General features: G+C 37.3%; 1 long non-coding RNA gene across 3 annotated transcripts; it reads right to left on the bottom strand.

The window, feature by feature from the left end:
• Nucleotides 1–11,012: 11,012 nt before the first annotated feature.
• LOC134285242 (uncharacterized) lies at nucleotides 11,013–17,750 on the bottom strand. Of its 3 annotated transcripts, XR_009996242.1 has the most exons (4): nucleotides 12,434–13,918; nucleotides 12,236–12,376; nucleotides 11,338–12,170; nucleotides 11,013–11,280 (listed from the first exon to the last, which is right to left on the bottom strand). It is a non-coding gene; the product is annotated as an uncharacterized LOC134285242 (long non-coding RNA). The 3 variants fall into 3 exon arrangements; XR_009996243.1 differs by lacking the exon at nucleotides 12,434–13,918 and adding an exon at nucleotides 16,440–17,750 and having other exon boundaries at nucleotides 11,013–12,170; XR_009996241.1 differs by having other exon boundaries at nucleotides 11,013–12,170; nucleotides 12,434–13,910.
• Between the last annotated feature and the right edge of the window lie 2,505 nt (nucleotides 17,751–20,255).

Consider the following 20,255-nt stretch of genomic DNA (forward strand, 5'->3'; position numbering starts at 1 on the left):
CAGAAATAGCTTCGGATATGTATCCACAAATTTTTAAGACAATTGCTCCAGACACATTCATTCTAAAGACATTCTTCCAGTAGTGCAAGTAATTTTTATGATTTCTTTTTTCTGTGATTATAATACTTCATCCACAATTTCATTCGCGAATATTTCCACAAATTCCTTTGTCCAGAGATTGTTTTAGGAATTCTTTGAAATACTTCATCGAAAATTTCTTCAGAGTTTTTTCTGGGATTTCCTCCAGATTTTTTTTTGAATTTTTCCAGAGGACAATTTGAAAATATTCTACAATTCGTTCAAAATTATAAATATCAACAAAATTGTTTTGTTCAATCCTCCTAATAATCCTTCGAGTATGTATCTAGATTTTTGATAAAAAAAAATACTACACAGATACCAAAAAATTGTTTTAGAGATTCATTGGGAAATTTATCCACAATTTCCTCAAAATTTTCCCACAGATTTTTTTTTGATAAAAAAAATACTACACAGATACCAAAAAATTGTTTTTTGTAATTACGTTGTGAAAAGTTTAACTTTTCAATTGGATGAAGTATGCCGAAATGGCCTACTTTTCAACACTAATGCAAGTGTGCCGAAAAGTATTACTTTTCGGCACTCTTAAGAGTACTGAAAAGTAGCACTTTTCGGCAACTTTTGCCAGCACACACTTTTTGCATTCTGACGTACCTTCTGTAGATCCAGATGCTGCTTCTACATACACTGAGCAGCTCGAATCCGAATCGGGATGGTTTCAAACTGTAAATCAAATGTAGAAGCAGTTTCTGAAACTTCTTCTGCTTACGCCAAAACACAACTGCTTGACGACGGAGCTCGTTCGTTGATGACAACTACTACCTATACCATAGCCTACCTGATTGAACAAAAACAAACTACGCTAACGAGCACGTGGTCCCTCCTGAAACATGTTTGTTCAGCTAGAAATTATTTAACTGAATTGGCAATTTTCGTAATTACAAAAAATGTTGTATGCAACTCGTTGCAAAACTCGATTTTTTCAGCACTCGTCGTAATTATCCAACTCGGCAAGCCTCGTTGGATAAATGTACGACTCGTGCTGAAAAAATCATCATTTTGCAACTTGTTGCATAAATAACTATTAGAGATTCATTGGGAAATTTATCCACAATTTCCTCAAAATTTTCCCACAGATTTCTTCGTTCACAAAACCAGAGATTCTTTCGGAGATTTTTTAGGTATTCCTCAAAGTATTCAAAAAATGTCTTTAGTAATTTCAAAAATGTCTTCGAAAATATAATCATAGTTTTTTGCGAGAATTTCTTCAGAGATTCCTTCGCTCAGTTTTCCAGATGGGAATTCTTCTGGAGATTATTTTAAAAATTAGACTCCATCTGGAATATCCCCACAAATTACTCCGTTTTTTTCCTTCAGAGAGTAGAATTTTAGCAAAGAATAAAAATAGAAAGAATGTCAACTCTTGCCTTTTTCTATATGCAAACGACAAGTGACAAGACAAGTGGTGCTCTCTAAGCGTATCAAGGTGGAAGCTCTCTGTAACAGTGTTCGTGATTTGGCATACGCGAAGGTGGTTTTGCGTATGTTTTAGTATCCGCATACAATCAGTAACGCACATATTCCCTCAAAACTTTCTCTAGAGACTTTTTTCTTCTTCTGTATTTCCTCCACATGTTATTCCACAAATTCCTCCAAGAAATCATACTGTTTTCCATCTTTCAGAAATTGCTACGGGATTGTATCCAGAAGTTTCTCAGAGAATAACTCCAGAGATTTCTATGAGAATTTCTTTTCAGATTCGTAAGGAAATTCTGCCACAGATATTTCGGAAAAGTTTCCAAATATTCATTTGAGAATAGCTGCACAGCTTCCTTCAAGAAAATCATTTCAGCGATTCATTCGTTCATAGCTCCATATATTTCTTCGGAAATTTTCAAATTAATTCTTCATTTATTCCTTCAGAGAATATTCAATAAATTCTTTCAAATACACCATTGCAAATCCAGGTTTTTTTCCGGGATTTCCTCCATATTAAGGCGTATGAATGAAGCCGAGTAAATTTTCTTTACTAAATCTATGTGAAGCCGTGGAACAAATCTCTGTGAATCTTCACAGAGATCTGAGTAAAGAGTATTTACTCAGTTTTATTCATATGGCTTATTGTTTGAAAATTCCTCCAGACATTTATTTCATAATTGCTCCAACAAAATTGTTTTATTCAATCATCCTGAAATTGTTTAGTGAATATTCCTAAAACAAATACTGCAAAGATTCCAGAGAATTGTTTTAGAGAATTCTTCGAACATTTTTCCACAGATTTCTTCAATGATTTCCCAAGAATATTCTGTGTTCAATTCTCCAGAAATTCCTTCGAAATGTCTGGAGATATTCTCTTAGAAATCTTTGCATATATTATGCAGAGATTTCTGAGGGAATTACTCTAGTCTAGACTATTAGCGTGCGCAGGGTTCTTGCTTAGGGGGGGGGGGGGTCACTACAATGATGGTGCAATATATGATCATGGTGCAAAATAAAATCATGGTGTTACACGCAATATGAATTCCCAAAAAGGTGGGATGGTTAGAACACTTGACTATCACGCTGAGGACCTGGGATCGAATCCCACTCCCGACAAACTCACAAAAATGTGGGTTCTTCCTTCGGAAGGGAAGTAAAGCGTGGGTCCCGAGATGAACTAGCCTAGGGCTAAAAATCTCGTTAATACAGAAAGCAAAAAAAAATCCCAAAAAGGGATTTCAACATGCTGTGGTGCTAACATCGCCTAGTACTTCACATTTCACATTGGCATTCTAGAGAAGGCTTCGGATAGTGATGATTTCAAGGCAATGCAAAACTTCAATAAGAAGTCATTATCACGACTCTTATAAATTTTTATAAACCCTGGGCTTGGATTATATCTTCCAGGAAGCTTTGAATTCAGGCATGTGGCCGATGTGCTTTGCAGTAATGATTGGAATAGCTGAATGTATAATCAATGGCAAACAATTCTTTAAAAATTCATCTGATATAGTTATACTGATCATGCTGCTGCATAGTACATCGAACATTTGTCGAAGTCATTTATGTGCCGGGATAATATAAATCCAAGTTGGTGAGAATATTACAAACTGAGGGAGGATAATAGGCCCAGTCAGACCCCTGAATGGGCAATGTGGGTTAGTGTATGGGAATGCCATTGAAGGTTTGTAATATTCTCCGAGGCTTTCGAAATCCAACAGGGCGCGTCCCCGGGTTGCGGATAGGGGGAAAAGGGAGATTTTTCGCATTTGTACTGTAATCAGCCAATGTGATATTATCTCCTATGGTGTTGTAGTGCGAATGAATGATCTCATTCTATGGGAATTCGAACCTTGTAATGTATTGTTTATTAACTCCAATTTTCTAAGCTTGACAAGGTTTTGAAGACAAACATGCGATGAGAGAATTGCCTAATAGGAAAGTCACATCAGCAAAGCTTTTACATATGCAAATGCTATCCATGGGGTCATGTCTAGCATTTTTTTTTTCTTTTTTTAATATGTATGGCAATGACTGGTTCTTACCTAGCAGGGGTACTACAAGACCACGCGGACAATTCGATTAAAGGCTTAATTGGGGATAATATATTTTCCAGAACTGAAGGGACATTTTTTCCGGGGTGACTGGCGAGTCGGAGAGGGTAGAAGTTTCCGTTTGTTATCATTGACAAAATAAACAATCGGGCGCTTTTTCTTTCTTTGACTTGCTTGGCATTTTGTGGATTATTGTTTTTTTGGTTTTGGAAGGTATGCGATTCACTATTGAGCCTTAAAATTATTTTGCATCTGAATAGCATTGATATTGTTAAGTCTGTACCAACACCCTAATCCCATACAAAAATACCCTTTTCCTATCCCATGGCGTTTATGTGGTCAGCAAAGACTATTCAGCCATTACCCCTCCTTATCATCGGCTTTGGACTGACTTGCGCTCTCATTGCCCCACCAAATGCTGCAAAATGAAAAATGAAAAGGAAATTATCACGACTCTTATAAATTTTTATAAACGTATCATATACAATTGAAAAAATATACAAAATTATTAATTATACAAAAAAAATAAAGACGTTGTGAAAGAATTTCAATCTCGGACAATAAGAAATGCTAGAGTTAGCGAAGACTCCATAGATTCAGTCAGAATTCTGACAGAATCGGAATCCTTGTTGCAATTCAAAATGCCTCCAGGATTTCTTCAGAAAATCCTTATGGAATTTCTGCCGGAACTCTTCCACGGATTCCTCCAGGATTTTCTAGAAATATCACCAGGAAGCCTAGTATATTTCTCTAGAAATTCCTCTAAAAATCCCTTCAGGAATTCCTCCAGTAAATACTCCAGAGATTCCTCCTTAAATTGCATCTCGGAAAAATCCTCTACGAATGTCTGCCAAAATTCCTTCAATATTTCCTCCAGGGATTCCTCTAGAAAATCCTAAAGATTTTTTTTAAGGAACTCTTTCAGGAAATCCTCCTGGGATTTCTCGAGAATTGATTCCTGGGAGGGCCCATATAGCCGAGGCGGTAAACGCACGGGTATTCAGCATGACCATGCTGAGGGTGACGGGTTCTATTCCCGGTCGGTCCAGGATCTTTTCGTAAAGGAAATTTCCTTGACTTCCTTGGGCATAGAGTATCTTCGTGCCTGCCACACGATATACACATGCAAAATGGTCATTGGCAGACGAAGCTCTCAGTTAATAACTGTGGAAGTGCTCATAGAACACTAAGCTGAGAAGCAGGCTTTGTTCCATTGAGGACGTTACGCCAAGAAGAGAGAGAGAGTGATTCCTGGGATTCATCCATGAATTTATTCAGAAATTCCTTAAAAAATGATCCACAAAAATGCTTTCCGAAATATTTCCTCCAGAAATCCCACAAAGAACTCATCCAAGAATGTCGCCATTATTTCCTCCAGGGATTCATCCAGAAAATCCTCTGAGAATTTCTACCAGAATTCCTTCGGAGAATCCTGAAGGAATGTCTCCCGGAACTCTTCCAAGAATTCCTCCAGGGAAACCTCCATGGATTCCTCCAGGAATTTCTCCAGGATTTCCTTCAGATATTTATCCATGAATTTCTCCATGGATTCCTCCAGATAATCCTAAAGCAATTTTTCAGGAAACTCTTTCAGGAATTCCTCCAGAGATTGCTGCAAGAATTCCTCCAGAAAATTCTCTAGGAATTTTCGCCAGAATTCCTCCAGAAATTCCTCACGGATTTCCCAGAAAACCCTAAAGCAATTTTTCACTAAGCTTATCCTCGAGATATTGCTCCATGGATTCCTTCAGGAATTTCTCCAGGAATTTCTTCGGGAATTCCTCCAGAGAATCCTGAAGGAATGTCTCTCGGAACTCTTCCAAGAATTCCTCCAGAAATTTCTCCAGGAATTCTTTCAGAAATTCGTCCATTGATTCCTTCAGGAATTTCTTCACGGATTCCTCCAGATAATCCTAAAGCAATTTTACAGGAAACTCTTCCAGGAATTCCTCCAGAGATTGCTGCCGGAATATATCCAGAAAATTCTCTAGAAATTTCCGCCAGAATTCCTTCATTATTCCTCACGGATTCTTCCAGAAAACCCTAAAGGAATTTTTCGCTTAACTTTTCCAGGAATTCCTAGAGGGATTCATCCATGAATTTCTTCAAAAATTTTTAAAAAAAAACCTTCAGAAAATCCTTGAGAAATTCCTCCAGACATTCCTCCAGAAAGCCTTTAATATTTGTTTAGATATTTTTTAAGAATTCCTCCAGGAATTCATCTAGTTATTTCTGCAGGAATTCATCAATTCTTCAAAAAAAAAAATATTCAAGAATTTCTCCAGAAATACCTCCTGGCATGCATACAGGGATTCATCCAGGCATTTCTCCAGGGATTCTTTAAGGAATTCTTCAGGTATTCCTCCAGAAAATCATCCAGGAATTTCTCCTGGAATTTCACCAGGAATTCCTACAAGAATTGCTCCTAGAAATCCTCCAGGAAGCCCAAAATATTACTCCAAAAATACTTCAAAGATTCTTTGGGAAATTCCTCCAGTAATTCATCTATTCATTCCTCCATAAAATCTTTCAGAAATTCCTTCTGATATACCTCCAGGAACATCTACAGGGATTTCTCTAGGAATTTCTGCAGGGATTTCTCCAGGAATTCCTTCACGGATTTCTTCAGAAAATCTTTAAACAAATCTCCCAAAACTCTTCCAGGATTTTCTCGAGATATTGCTCTAGGATTTCCTCCATGGATTTCTTCAGATTTTTTTTTATGATATTTTTTCAGGAATTCCTCCACGAGTTTCTTCTCGAATTCCTACAGGGAATCAATTAATATCTTCAGATATTCATCAAAAATCCTGGAATTCTATCAGAAATTCCTCGAAGAGTTTCTCTTAGAATTCCTCCAGAAATACCTCCAGGAATTCTTCCAGAGATTTATCCTGAAATTTCTCCAGGAAGTCTACCACGGATTCCTTTGAGAACACCTCGAGTGGTTGTACCAGAAATTCCTTCAGGGATTCCTCCTTTAATTCCTCCAGGGATTCCTCCAGAAATTTCTCCTCGGATTTCTCCAGAAAGGGATTGCTCCTGATTTTTTTCTAGGGATTCCTCCTGAAAATACACCAGGAATTCCTCTTAAAATTCCTTCAAGAACTTCTCCGGGAATTCATTCACGGATTTTTTTCAGGAATTCTTTTACGGATTTCTCCTGCAATCCTTCCAGGGGTTCCTCCAGGAATTTCTCCAGAATCTTTTCCATGAATTTCTTCAGGAATTCCTCCAGGGATGCATTAATGAATTTCTTCAGTAATTACTAAAAAATCTCCAGGAATTCCTTCAAAAATTCTTCGAGAAGTTCCTTCAGACATTCCTCCAGAAATATCTCCAGGAAGCCTCGTATATTTCTTAAGAAATTCAACAAATAATTTCTCCAGGAATTCCTCCAGTTAATATCCCAGAAATTCTTCTGTGTGAAGAATTAGCAATAAGTTAAAATTCACAAATACAAAGAAATTAAAAAAAAAAAAGAAATTCTTCTAGAAATTCCTCTAGAAATACCTATACTATACCTATACGGGAATTCTTCAACAGATTCCTCCTGAAATTTCTTTTAGGAAAAAATCCACCAAGAATGTCTACCAGAATTTCTCCAACATTTCCTCCAATAATTGCTCAACGGATTCCTCCAGAAAATCCTTAATATTTTTTTCAAGAAACTCTTCCAGGAACTTTTCCAGGATTCCTCGAGAAATTCCAACAGGGATTCCTCCAGGAATCCCTCAAAGAATTTATTCAGGAATTTCTCCAGGGATTCATCCATGAATTTATTCAAAAATGCCTCCAAAAATTCCTCCAGGAATTCTTTCAGAAATTTCTCGAGGAGTTCCTCCAAAAATTCATCCTGGAAGCTCCAAAAAATTCTCAAGAAATCCATCAAAGAACTCCTGCAGGAATTCCTCCAGAAATTCCGCCATTATTTCCTCCAGGAATTCATTCAGAAAATCCTCCAGAAATTCCTCCACAAATTCCTTCGGGAATTCCTCCAAAAATACTTCCAGGAATTCCTCCAGGGATACCTCCAGCAAATTTTACAGGAATTTCTACAAGAATTCTTCCGGAATGTCAGGAATGTCTCCCGCAAGCAAGGTTGCGACCATTCATTTGCAAAGATTTACATTCATTTGCTCTTATCTCAGTTCAGAAGCATGCTATCGAAAAACAATGTATGGATGAATTTAACCTTGTCATTTTATCTGAAAGTTTGCCGAATAACGTTGGCGTCGCAAACGTATACCAAAGTCGTGAGCGAGCTGTGAAGGCAACTCTCCTCGCGATGAATGTAAATTACATTCACGCTGTGGAAAGTTGCCTTCACAGCTCGCTCACGACTTTGGTATGCGTGTGCGACTTCTACTCTATTCGGCAAACTTTCAGATAAAACTACAAGGGTAAATTCACCCATACATTGTTTTTCGATAGCATGCTTCGGAACTGAGATAATAGCAAATGAATGTAAATCTTTGAAAATGAATGGTCGCAACCTTGCCCGCAAGTCTTCCAAGAATTTCTCTATGGATTCCTTTAGAAACTCCTCCAGGAATTCCTCCAGGAATTTCTCCACGGATTCCTACAGATAATTTTAAAGCAATTGCTCACGGAACTTTTCCAGGAATTCCTTAAGAAGTTCCTCTAGACATTCCTCCAGAAAATTCTCTGACAATTTCTGCCAGAATTCCTCCAATATTTCCTCCAGGGATTCTTCCAGGAATTTCTCCTCGGATTTCTCCAGAAAGTCCTAAAGGAATTTCTACCGTACTTCCTCGAGGAATATCTCCAGGGATTCTTCCAGGAATTTCTCCATGGATTCCTCCAGGAATTTCTTCAAGAATTCCTCCAGGGATTCATCCATGAGTTTCTTCAGAAATTCCTCAAAAAAAATCCTTCAGAAGTTCCTCGAAAATTTCCTCCAGAAATTTCTCGAGAATTTTTTCCAGACATTCCTTCAAGAATCTCTCCCAGAAGTCTTAAATATTTAATTCCTCCTCGGATTTCTCTAGAAAATCCTAAATAATTTCTCCCGGAACTCTTCCAGGAAATCCTCCAGGGATTCTTCCATGGATTTCTTGAGGATTTTTATCAATATTTACTCCAGTAATTTCTTCACGAATGAATCCAGGGATTTCTCCACAAAATTCAAAAAAAAATCTCCCAGAAATCTTCCAGGAATTCCTTGAGAAATTTCTCCATGGATTTCTCCAGGATTTTTTTAAGGTGTTCCTATACGGATTCATCAATGAATTTCTTCAGATATTCCGCAAAAATCCATCCAAGTATTCTATCAAAAATTTCTCCAGGAGTTCCTCCAGTCATTCTTCCAGGAAGCCGCAAATATTTTTACAGAAATTCTTCCAGGAATTCGTGCATATTTTTTTCAGGATTTTTTTTCAGAAGAGCCTCTAGGAAATCCAAGACGGATTCTTTTCAGGATTTCTCTTGAAATTGCTCCAGGAATTCCTCCATGGACTTATCCTGAGGATCCTCCAGAGATTTCTTCAGGGATCAATCCTTTCAATCAATTCTTTCAGAATTTCCTTCTGGAGTTCCTCCAGGGATTCCTCCAAGAATTTCTCCACGGATTCCCCCAGGAAGTCTTCCACGGATTCCTTTGGGAACGCCTCGAGTGATTGTTCCATAAATTCCTTCAGGGATTTATCCTTAAACTCCTGCAGAGATTCCTTCAGAAATTTCTACAGGGATTCCTCCTGAAAGTTTTCCAGGGATTCCTTCTGAAAATTCTCCAGGAATTCCTCCTGGTATGCTTCCACGGATTCCTCTCGTAATTGCATCTGGAATTCCTAAAGAAATTCTTTGAAGAATTCCTCCACGGATTCCTCGAGGAATTCTTCCTAGGCATTCATGCTTCCAGGGAATCCTCCAGAAATTCCTACACGTATTTCTCCTGAAATTATTCCAAAGGTTCCGCCTGGAAATCATCCAGGAGTTTCTTCAGGGATTCCTCAATGAATTTCTCCAGAAACCCCTCCTTGAATTTAAGTGTAGAATTAGCAATAAATAACAATACACAAAAAAAAACTAAAAAAAACCTTCTGGATTTCATCCAAAAATTCCTTCAAGAACTTCTACAGCAATTCAACCACGGATTCCTCCAGGAATTCTTTTACGGATTCCTTCAGAATTCATCCAGGGATTCATTCTGGAATTACTTCCTAGATTTCTTCAGGAACTGCTCCAGCGATTTCCGTAGGGATTTTCCAGAGCATCCTTCAGCAATTTATTTAGGAATGCTTCCAGAAATTCTCCCAGGAATTCCTCCATGGATTTCTCCAGAAATTCTTCCAGGGATTACTCTTGAAATTCTTTCAGGGATTCATTTTGAAATAATTCCAGGGATTTTGAAAGGGATTCCTCCAGTCATTTCTCTCGGAATTATTCCAGGAATACATCCTGGAATTCTTTCACGAATTCTTTCAGGAATTCCTCCTAGGATTACAGCAGGGATTTTCCAGTAATTTTTCAAAGCTTTCTCCAGGTTTTCCAAGGATTCCTTTAGGAATGCCTCCAAGGATATCTCCAAATATTCCTCCAGAAAACCCTTCAGGAATTCCTTCTGCAATGCCTCCACGGATTGCTCCAGAAATTCCTCCAAGAAGTCCTGCAGAAATATCTTCAAGACTTCGTCCAGGAATTTCTCCGGAAAATTCGTCCAGGAATTTATCCATAAATTCCCCCAGGAATTTCTCCATGGACTCCTCCACAAATTCTTCAAGAACTCTTTCAAGAATGCCTCCACGGATTCCTCCAAAAATTTCTCCAAGGTTTCCTCCTGAAATTCTTTCAGGGATTCCTCCAGAGATTTCTCCAGGAATTCCTGCTCGGAACTCTTCCAGGAACTCCTCGACAAATTCTTCCAGGGAATCATCCATGGATTTCTTCAGGAATTTTGTTTATGATTTTTTTCAGTAATTTCTCCAGAAATTCTTCCAGGGATTTCGCCAAGGATTCTTCCTGGAATTCCGCCAGGGATTCATCCAGGAATTTCTCCCAAAGGTGTGTGATGTGAGTAGGAATGGTGCATTATATTCCTTAATGATCAAGGGGGGAATTGAAGAACTTTCTTTGCCTGCCTACAAAACAATACACATTACCCGGGAAGTTGAGAGAATGTTTCGACTGTACAGGGAATCGAACACAATCCCACTAGATTGGCGATCCAAAATCTTATCCAATAGGCTACCTGGGATTAACAACTGTTAAAAACTGCAGTTTTTTATATGAATCTTTATACTGGATTTGAAAGAAAAACGTGTTCGCAAAAAAAAAAAAAAACAAATCATGTCATGAATTGCCATACGATTGACATTAATAGTATTTTTTATTATAATGTAGAAAAATATTTTTATCATTTTCATAATGATGATTTTAATATAATGCAATAAATTCTTCTTCTATTTTTTATTTTTCCATTTGTTTTTATTGTTTTTATATTATAATGTAGAAAAATGTTTTTAGCATTTTCATAATGATGATTTTAATATAATGCAATAAATTCTTCTTCTATTTTTTATTTTTCCATTATTTTTTTAATTTTTTTTTATTGTTTTTGTGTTATTATTATCTGCGTTTTTCTCTTGTAGTTTCCAAAAAGAAAGTTGATGATTGGCATGAAGGCGAAAGACACGATTCAGGATGGATGGGGTTTTTGTTCCATTCCGCAGCCAGTGACCTCGAGGATCTGTAAAAAAATATACCCTCAGTTATGTGAACTTTAATTTTATCATAATATTTTTACCTGATTTCAAAGGTATTATTAATTTTGCATAAGAACACAACAGGCCCTAATCTTCTGAAAAATGATTCGTTCATTTGTTTGCTGATATTTACAGGTTTCCTATGAAGATACAAAACAGAATTATTCAAACGTATCGGTCAATCGAGGATTTATTATATTGTGGAATACTCACGTTGTCTATTACTTGTCATTTTTTTTTTAATTTTTTTAAATGGAAAAAAAAAAACAAAGAAACTAACGTTAGTTCTATTTTAACAAAATTTATTATTCAGGCATTTATACTCTGTTGGTAAATAAAAGAAAATCGGGTTAAGTACGGTTCCTTTGAATTCCACTAAGAATTTGCATCCTTTGACAGATACGTATTTCGACCTCAACTGTAAGGTCGTCTTCAGTGTCTTGTACTTGACTCGACTTAATCAGGTTAATCATCATCACTCTGTTGGTGTTTTACAATATTTTACTTATGTCGAACATACAACAATAAAAACTTACGATAAGTAAGTAAGTAAGGTAAATCGTTAAGCCTACAGTAATATACGTTTATTTTATTTCAATTAGAACATTGCTTTTGTAAGATTAATTTTGCCATCAAATATATGAGAAAAATGTATTGAATCTTAATTATGAACCAAAATATGTTTTAATACTTCAGCTGTCTAAATGCAGAATGCTTCTGAAACGGTATACTCATTGAAGTCCGTCAATAATTATTTTCCGTGACAAAATAATATAACCACTTCACTATAAACTTCTTCGTATGGATGTCCCAGGCACGTGCCTCCGCGGTCAACCCATGTTTCCACCACAGGAATTCGCTCGCACAAAAAGATCTAAATGAAAATAAAAATAAACTTTTAATTTGGATTACATATTGCCAAAATGTTGTTTAACTTACGTAATGTTCATGTTACGTTATTAGGGCTCAAACTTGCTGGTACAATAAAAATTAACTAGAGAATCATTCATTTCAACATTTTCAGCACAGTTTTCATCCAATAATCCTCTCGAATTTGATGATAATGATTTTGGCCAAAGTCTGCAAGCGAAACAATCTTAATAAGAGTATGAATAGTGGAAAGGGAATAAAACTCACCTGCACTCCTTTTTTCTTCAAACAAACTTAATTTTTCTCCAAAAATAAATGGGTTGCTGCAATCTGAGACGAGACTCGCGAAGACGGTCTTCTTTTTCTCCACTTTGTTATTTTTTTCTTCTTCCTATCTGTGTTGACATTATGTTTTGGGCTGGTGGTTCAAACACGTACGTGACCGCATCACCTCACATGCAGTGTGACTGAATCCCATTCACGCACAAAATCAGGTTAAAATATTTTGTTTTCAATTTATTTTTGACAGTACAGGAGAAGAAAATGCTGCTCGGAGTGAATTTTGGCTTCAGAATTTATCTCGGACAGCAATACTTTCCTCGTTTTAGGTAACGTAATCAAACGGGCTACAACTGACAGCTCAGTTGGGCTGCACTTGACGTTGCTTTTTTTCCTCTTCGCGAGTCTCGTCTCAGGCTGCTTGCGACAACAATTCTTAACAAAAGTCAGATTACACTAGTTTACAAAATAAAACTCCTGTCAACGACCAAAATTCCTGAAGCATAATTTAGCGCTGATTTCGAAACCGTGCTTCAAAAAATTTTAAGTAGAGCAGTTTTTGAGTTTTAGCTCAATATGGAGTTTTACAACTTTTTAATATATGGAATTTAATAAAATTCAAATATCTTGCGTTTTGTTAAACAAATTTTAAATCTTTTTCAGTTAATTAAAAGCTAAATATAATACATTTCAATTATCTGAATGCAGGTTTTGCGTCAGATTGATGAAATTCAAGATAGTGGCGAGTTTTGGGGACGATCTCCTTAAATTTTAGCAAAATTTCCAAATTTATATGAAGAAATATATTTTTTTTTTCAATAAGAAAAAAGGCGAGTTAGAGTAAAAAATTCAGCTAAATCGGAGCATTGATTACGGAGAATGAGATGTGTGAAGTGAGCGACTTTGCTTAAAAATAGAACAAAAATCGATTTCAAATTATCAACCTTGTATGGAAAGTCGAAAAAAATTCGGCTCTACTGTATTTTTTTTTCCTTCGCGTTTTCGAACTCAGGGCATGATTCAACAACAAAAATGATCATCAGCTTACCGAGCTCAAACATGCTTGTAAACTAGTGTTATTGATGCATTTCTTAATTAAACATTAAGGATTGCACCAAGGAGTTTAATATGAATAGTCATCTTACGATACCGATTCTAAAGTAAAATTATTCAAGAATTTCTCAAATAAGCACTCAGAATTGCTCCAAGGAGTTCCACAAAAATCGTCATCTCACGATAACAACTCTTAACAAAAGTCAAATTATAAAAGCATTTCTTAATTAAGCACTCATCTTTCGATACCAGATCTTAACAAAAGTCACTCAGAATTGCTTCAAGGAGTTCCATAAGAATCTTTCGATACCAATTCTTTACAAAAGTCAAATTAAAAAAGCGTTAAATTTTCTTAAATAAGCACTCGGAATTTTTCCAAGGAGTTCCATAAGAATCGTCATCTTTCGATACCAACTCTTAAAAAAAAAAAAAAAAAGACACGGACAACGTCTTCAGCTTTCAGCTGTACAGACTGTTTTAAACTTAACATGAGACAACGGACAACGGAGCATGCACCAGTGGAAACGGGGAAGAAACTATTCTCACGAAAAGTTTCAACGCCCGAAGTGGGAATCGAACCCTCACCCCATAGCATGGTGCGATTATAAGCTTGGTGACCCTAACCGCACGGCTACGAGGCTCCACCAAACGAAAGCCAAATTATAAAAACATTTCTTAAATAAGCACTCGGAATTGCTCCAAGGAGCTCCATGAGAATCGTCATCTTTCAATACCAATTCTAAACAAAAGTCACATTGTAAAAGCATTTGTTAAGAATCGTCATCTTTCGACAGCAATTCTTAACAAAAGTCAAATTATAAGTGCATCCCTCAATAAGCACTCAGACTTGCTCCAAGGAGTTCCATGAGAATCGTCATCTTACGATACCAATTCTTAACAAAAGTAAAATTATAAGTGCATTCCTTAAATAAGCACTCGGAATTGCTCCAAGGAGTTCCATAATAATCGTCATCTTTCGATACCAATTCTTAACAAAAGTCAAATAATAAAAACATTTCTTAAATAAGCACTCGGAATTGCTCCAAGTAGTTCCATAAGAATCGTCATCTTTTGATAGCAATTCTCTACAAAAGTAAAATTATAAAAGCGTTTCTTAAATAAGCACTCAGAATTGCTCCAAGGAGTTCCATAAGAATCGTCATCTTTCGATACCAATTCTTAACAAAAGTAAAATTATAAGTGCATTCCTTAAATAAGCACTCGGAATTGCTCCAAGGAGTTCCATAAGAATCGTCATCTTTTGATAGCAATTCTCAACAAAAGTAAAATTATAAAAGCGTTTCTTTAATAGGCACTCAGAATTGCTCCAAGGAGTTCCATAAGAATCGTCATCTTTCGATACCAATTCTTAACAAAAGTAAAATTATAAGTGCATTCCTCAAATAAGCACTCGGAATTGCTCCAAGGAGTTCCATAAGAATCGTCATCTTTCGATACCAATTCTTAACAAAAGTCAAATTATATAAGCATTTGTTAAATAAGCACTCGGAATTGCTCCAAGGAGTTCCATAAGAATCGTCATCTTTCGATACCAATTCTTAACAAAAGTCAAATTATAAAAACATTTCTTAAATAAGCACTCGGAATTGCTCCAAGGAGTTCCATAAGAATCGTCATCTTTTGATAGCAATTCTCAACAAAAGTAAAATTATAAAAGCGTTTCTTTAATAGGCACTCAGAATTGCTCCAAGGAGTTTCATAAGAATCGTCATCTTTCGATACCAATTCTTAACAAAAGTAAAATTATAAGTGCATTCCTTAAATAAGCACTCAGAATTGCTCCAAGGAGTTCCATAAGAATCGTCATCTTTCGATACCAATTCTTAACAAAAGTCAAATTATAAGTGCATTCCTTAAATAAGCACTCGGAATTGCTCCAAGGAGTTCCATAATAATCGTCATCTTTTGATACCAATTCTTAACAAAAGTCAAATTATAAAAACATTTCTTAAATAAGCACTCGGAATTGCTCCAAGGAGTTCCATAAGAATCGTCATCTTTTGATAGCAATTCTCAACAAAAGTAAAATTATAAAAGCGTTTCTTTAATAGGCACTCAGAATTGCTCCAAGGAGTTCCATAAGAATCGTCATCTTTCGATACCAATTCTTAACAAAAGTAAAATTATAAGTGCATTCCTCAAATAAGCACTCGGAATTGCTCCAAGGAGTTCCATAAGAATCGTCATCTTTCGATACCAATTCTTAACAAAAGTCAAATTATATAAGCATTTGTTAAATAAGCACTCGGAATTGCTCCAAGGAGTTCCATAAGAATCGTCATCTTTCGATACCAATTCTTAACAAAAGTCAAATTATAAAAACATTTCTTAAATAAGCACTCGGAATTGCTCCAAGGAGTTCCATAAGAATCGTCATCTTTTGATAGCAATTCTCAACAAAAGTAAAATTATAAAAGCGTTTCTTTAATAGGCACTCAGAATTGCTCCAAGGAGTTTCATAAGAATCGTCATCTTTCGATACCAATTCTTAACAAAAGTAAAATTATAAGTGCATTCCTTAAATAAGCACTCAGAATTGCTCCAAGGAGTTCCATAAGAATCGTCATCTTTCGATACCAATTCTTAACAAAAGTCAAATTATAAGTGCATTCCTTAAATAAGCACTCGGAATTGCTCCAAGGAGTTCCATAATAATCGTCATCTTTTGATACCAATTCTTAACAAAAGTCAAATTATAAAAACATTTCTTAAATAAGCACTCGGAATTGCTCCAAGGAGTTCCATAAGAATCGTCATCTTTCGATAGCGATTCTCAACAAAAGTAAAATTATAAACGCATAAGCACTCGGAATTGCTCCAAGGAGTTCCATAAGAATCGTGATCTTACGATACATATTCTTAACAAAAGTCAAGCTATTAGAGCACCAGGGATTTATAGAAGAAAACATGTTTTACTTACATTTTACTTATTGGAATGTAATTTGCTTCGTTGGTTTTACGACGAATGATGAATCCACCCGATTTCATCCGGATGTTGTTTACAGCACCCAACGTTCAAGGACACGTAATGCACCAGCTGATAAGACGCATATGCCTCCGGATAACATCATTATCGCACGTCACTTTTCCGTTGCCATTCCCTTTAGCACCTATCGAACCAGCTCCTGCCTGCGCCGCCGCCACCTCCGAACCACGTTATAAAAAGGAACAGCACCGCGGAGTTGTACATCCGCGTCTGCGTATTCGAACACTGCTGGAGCGTATTTGGGGGTACCGGCAATTGAAATTTGGTAGTGGCAGGTTTGATCCCCTCGGAGAATAGAAATACACTAGAACGCCAATGGCGCTGTACTAAGTTTTCCTATTTAATTATTTTAATAACTTTAGTTGTAACAATTGATTATGTTTAAGTGCCCATCTTGTAGAGGACCTTTTGTTTTGGTAAACAAAATTTATTTGACACTTATAGTACCGCTACTGACGCTGTAAGGGCGAGGCAAACTAGATGTTAGTCACACGAACAGTCGCGACATTGGATTTCTGTGGCTGGTTATTCTAATCCTCGGAGGCAGGATGCTTACACTGTTTACACTTCTGCCGGTATTGTTGGTACACTCCGGCAGGTACCATGATGAACCCAGAGCACTTTTTTTTTTTTTATCTGTATTAACGAGATTTTTAGCCCCTGGCTAGTTCATCTCGGGACCCACACTTTACTTCCCTTCCGAAGGAAGAACTCACATTTTGCGAGTTTGTCGGGAGTGGGATTCGATCCCAGGTCCTCGGCGTGATAGTCAAGTGTTCTAACCATCACACCAGATCCGCTCCACAACCCAGAGCACTTGTTATTTTCACTGTAGGTACCAATCTTGGTACCAATTTCAATTTTCAATATTTTTCATCGCCCAACACCACTTCACTATTTATTCACTAATCACTAATTAAATAAACACTGAACCAGCGCTATTTGCCAGCGGCCTTGGAATCGAGCGCGTTTACTGCATCGGATAACGGACCCGGATATATAAAATATCGCACGAATTGACTAAATGCTATCGAAATATGCGCGACGGACGACGGAACTGTTTACGTTTTTATTCACGGCGCTTTTTCTTTTTTTTTTCATGCAAACTGATTGGTTTGCATAGCTGTCATCAACCTAGAAAGCAGAACGAAAACAAAAAAGAAGAAACACATTTATGCTGGCATCCTTTTCGAGCAGCTGCATACCTAACAGTCTCTCACAGATCCCTTACGTCTAAAATTTTTCTTTCTGGGATGACGGAGGGGCTGATGATGGCGATAAAGATGACTTACTTGCACTGAAAAAATATTTTGTTGCATTGTACGAAATTGCTCGTCTGGTTTACGAATGCCATTCGTTGTTTTCTGCAACGAAAAGATTCGTAGTGTGCCTGAGTTTGTTTCGTAAAAAAATCACTCCGACACTATAACACAGATTTTTTCTGTCTCTTTTTTTGTCGGACCGACATAAATCATGTTGGAAAAAAAAATAGGACGCGTATATCAGCTTGGTTTTCACAGGCTCCGAACACGCATCTTCTGATTGATACCTACCAGTGCTAGACATCCATCTGTAGGCGCTTGTTGAAACCGTTCAGAAACAAGCAGAACGCTTTCTACTCTGATTCAATTCATAAATAATTTTTACTTCCAACTGAGAGCATGCTTTCTTTCCTCTTCTCGCACACACTCCGTCATATGCACATGAAAACAGGTTGCTTTGTTGTCCCTGCGCTCCACTCAAACATCAGTGATGACTGCAAAGCTTTGTTGCATTCTACGAAGCGAAATTTCTTTTTACGCATGGTTAGTAAAAAACGTTTGACATTTGTTTATTTTGTTTCATTCTACAAAGCGGGAGCTTAAACCTACGAATGAGCAAGCTTAGCGTCTGTCGGATTCGTGATTTCGTACATGATACAACTCCATTTGTACTGTTTCAGCGTGGTGGTACGAACAGACCGTACATTTTACGCAAATTGCTTCCAATTTACGAAAACTGGTTTTACGAAGCATATTCGTTGAGCTTTCACGAAAGTATTTTATCAGTGTGGATGCGATGCTTCTTCTGTGATGTACGATGATGCAAGCACCTCGCTTCCCGGGTTGCGCTGGATACCACCTTGCGACACTACACTTCGCACAAGCAGGAAAACGCACGATATAAAAAGCCTTCCGCACTTGCGGGGGAAAAAACTCCACTTATACGAGGTCTATCGCGTGGTGAGATACGGAGCACACGTCCGACTCGTCCAAATGCACAACTGGGAATGAGTTCTCAAATTTTGACACAGAGAACTACTGCTATGCTGAATTTCTTTTACTTTGGGCATTATCGGCAAGTTCGTTCTTTTCAACCAAATAACCTAAAACGCCTAAAACTTGGTTTTTTTAATTCAACTTGGGTGGATAAGAATAGAGCTTGCTGACGTTTATTCATCTCTCTCTTTCAAGCATACAGGCGGGATATGATTTGTTTTCATCGGGAAACCTTTCCTGATGACAACAAATCCTATTCCGCCTGCATGTTTGAAAGAGAAAGGTGCATAAACGTCAGCAAGCTCTATTGAGATCAACTTTAAGTTCTACCGGTTTCAAAAACAAAAAAAAACCACTTGACCAAAAGAACAAAACGGCCGTGAATACGTCAGTTCCTCTAGATGTACTTTGCACAAAAAATTTCCGTTCGTTGGTTTAGGCGTGACAAAGCGTTCAGAATGTGCAAAAGTGATCGGACAGCGGCACACGTGTAAATCAAAGGGGTAACTCGATCCATCAAAGCAAACCGTAATTACAGCATCTCAAAGTTGGCCATTTTGTATGAAAATCGGTGTTTGTCAGATCAATGATGCGCCACAGGACCACAGTGTTGTATGAGAATGCTAGCAAAAAGATTGAAAACCATTTGACATTGTTATTGTTCATGCAGTTGAAAATCGGAATTTTTGACACGTGAAAATCGACTTTTCTCCTAAACCGTGTGTCGGACGTACGTCGGGCGCAGTGCGCTGGATAGAGGGCCAGGTCCGCTGTCCAGCGCACTACGTCCGACGTTAGGTTTCACGTATGGATTTTGAGAAAATTCGATTGTCGGGTGTGGGGAAACTTCGGGTTTCAACCGCGACGACAATACCCTCAGCTGACCGACCCCAGTAGAAGAAAAAAGCTCAAAAAATAGAGCACAAAGTAATACACAAACTGTAACAGGATATAACATAGGTAGCAACCATTAAGTACGTCACGCTAAAATTAGGAATTTTTGAACCCCCTTCCCCCTTTCGTTACAGGTTTTTCCTATAGTAAATACATTACTTTACACTTTTTTAACAACCCCCCCCCCTCCCCCACAAGACCGTGACGTACTTAATGGATGACCCCATACAGGATCCTTTCATTCTGCAGTTATTTGGCTGAGTTGAAGTTGATTTACTTATTAGTTATAGCGCCTACGCTCAAGCCTACCTTGACAACTATTTTTTTTATCCTCATCTGTAGAGCCTATTAACCACTGCGTCCATTGTTTAGGAATATTTAATTTGGTGCTAATCAATTAACCTGTCACAATTTAGCTGGTGATGGACATTGGTTGATATAGCACTCGATCCCAACTAGGCACAACTCGTTTTATAAAGTCTATTACCCTGTTAGGATTACTTCCAAGGGCTCTAATAACCTTTTTTTTTTTTTTTCAAAAATGGACAACATTTGATTGGACAGCTCTCCACAGCTGCAGAGTAAATGTTCAGCGGTT

The sequence above is a fragment of the Aedes albopictus genome, chromosome 1 (genome assembly GCF_035046485.1).
Source record: "Aedes albopictus strain Foshan chromosome 1, AalbF5, whole genome shotgun sequence".
NCBI classification, from domain to species: Eukaryota; Metazoa; Arthropoda; class Insecta; order Diptera; family Culicidae; genus Aedes; species Aedes albopictus.